The 2,500-nt window shown below is 51.4% G+C and overlaps 1 non-coding gene across 1 annotated transcript; it reads left to right on the top strand.

Moving 5' to 3' along the window:
* Positions 1–2,305: 2,305 nt before the first annotated feature.
* Positions 2,306–2,460, top strand: LOC143350955 (5.8S ribosomal RNA). The gene has a single exon (XR_013081369.1). It is a non-coding gene; the product is annotated as a 5.8S ribosomal RNA (ribosomal RNA).
* The last annotated feature ends 40 nt before the right edge of the window (positions 2,461–2,500 follow it).

The following is a 2,500-nucleotide window of genomic DNA, read 5'->3' on the forward strand; positions in this document are numbered from 1 at the left end:
GCAAACGAACGACAACGCGTCGATTGTGCGGCCATCGTTGCTCGCGCGACTAACGACGACCAGCCGAGAAGGCTGTAGTTTATCGCATCGATTTCATCGAGCAACCGATGGACGCTGCCGCGTTCGTTCGTAAATGAATGTTATACATACTCACGGATAGCCTGAGGCGAATAATCGCAAACGACGACGCGTCGATTGTGCGGCCATCGTTGCTCGCGCGACTAACGACGATCAGCCGAGACGGCTGTAGTTTATCGCATCGATTTCATCGAGCAACCGATGGACGCTGCCGCGTTCGTTCGTAAATGAATGTTATACATACTCACGGATAGCCTGAGGCGAATAATCGCAAACGACGACGCGTCGATTGTGCGGCCATCGTTGCTCGCGCGACTAACGACGATCAGCCGAGACGGCTGTAGTTTATCGCATCGATTTCATCGAGCAACCGATGGACGCTGCCGCGTTCGTTCGTAAATGAATGTTATACATACTCACGGATAGCCTGAGGCGAATAATCGCAAACGACGACGCGTCGATTGTGCGGCCATCGTTGCTCGCGCGACTAACGACGATCAGCCGAGACGGCTGTAGTTTATCGCATCGATTTCATCGAGCAACCGATGGACGCTGCCGCGTTCGTTCGTAAATGAATGTTATACATACTCACGGATAGCCTGAGGCGAATGATCGCAAACGACGACGCGTCGATTTTGCGGCCATCGTTGCTCGCGCGACTAACGACGACCAGCCGAGAAGGCTGTAGTTTATCGCATCGATTTCATCGAGCAACCGATGGGCGCTGCCGCGTTCGTTCGTATATGAATATTATACATACTCACGGATAGCCAGAGGCGAATAATCGCAAACGACGACGCGTCGATTTTGCGGCCATCGTTGCTCGCGCGACTAACGACGACCAGCCGAGACGGCTGTAGTTTATCGCATCGATTTCATCGAGCAACCGGTGGACGCTGCCGCGTTCGTTCGTAAATGAATAATATACATACTCATGGCTAACTTGAGGCGAATAATCGCAAACGACGACGCGTCGATTTTGCGGCCATCGTTGCTCGCGCGACTAACGACGACCAGCCGAAACGGCTGTAGTTTATCGCATCGATTTCATCGAGCAACCGATGGACGCTGCCGCGTTCGTTCGTAAATGAATAATATACATACTCATGGCTAACTTGAGGCGAATAATCGCAAACGACGACGCGTCGATTTTGCGGCCATCGTTGCTCGCGCGACTAACGACGACCAGCCGAAACGGCTGTAGTTTATCGCATCGATTTCATCGAGCAACCGATGGACGCTGCCGCGTTCGTTCGTAAATGAATAATATACATACTCATGGCTAACTTGAGGCGAATAATCGCAAACGACGACGCGTCGATTTTGCGGCCATCGTTGCTCGCGCGACTAACGACGACCAGCCGAAACGGCTGTAGTTTATCGCATCGATTTCATCGAGCAACCGATGGACGCTGCCGCGTTCGTTCGTAAATGAATAATATACATACTCATGGCTAACTTGAGGCGAATAATCGCAAACGACGACGCGTCGATTTTGCGGCCATCGTTGCTCGCGCGACTAACGACGACCAGCCGAAACGGCTGTAGTTTATCGCATCGATTTCATCGAGCAACCGATGGACGCTGCCGCGTTCGTTCGTAAATGAATGTTATACATACTCATGGCTAACTTGAGGCGAATAATCGCAAACGACGACGCGTCGATTTTGCGGCCATCGTTGCTCGCGCGACTAACGACGACCAGCCGAGACGGCTGTAGTTTATCGCATCGATTTCATCGAGCAACCGATGGACGCTGCCGCGTTCGTTCGTAAATGAATAATATACATACTCATGGCTAACGTGAGGCGAATAATCGCAAACGACGACGCGTCGATTGTGCGGCCATCCGTTGCTCGCGCGACTAACGACGACCAGCCGAGAAGGCTGTAGTTTATCGCATCGATTTCATCGAGCAACCGATGGGCGCTGCCGCGTGCGTTCGCCCGATTGCGCGTGAAGTTACTGTTCGGAACCAAGAATATACGGGTGTATTATACCCGTTTGGTCGCAGCCACGCGCAAAGGCTTTTGAATGTACTGTACGCCCGGCCGTCGAACGATGGTTTTCCGTCATTCAGGAAACAAAAAGAAACTTTTGTCGTCGATATGGCGCGTTCAATCCTCCGTCGATACGCTGGTCGGAGGTGCGAACATCGAATATTTTTAAAGCAAAGAACAAGGAGCATTTTTAAATACAAAGAGAAAAATTGTAAATTGTATATGATTACCCTGAACGGTGGATCACTTGGCTCGTGGGTCGATGAAGAACGCAGCTAATTGCGCGTCAACGTGTGAACTGCAGGACACATGAACATCGACATTTCGAACGCACATTGCGGTCCACGGATAAAATTCCTGGACCACGCCTGGCTGAGGGTCGTTCACTTGTCCTAAAACTGCTTGCGTTGTTCTCAGATTCC

The sequence above is a fragment of the Colletes latitarsis genome, unplaced genomic scaffold, assembly GCF_051014445.1.
Source record: "Colletes latitarsis isolate SP2378_abdomen unplaced genomic scaffold, iyColLati1 scaffold0047, whole genome shotgun sequence".
Classification (NCBI taxonomy): domain Eukaryota; kingdom Metazoa; phylum Arthropoda; class Insecta; order Hymenoptera; family Colletidae; genus Colletes; species Colletes latitarsis.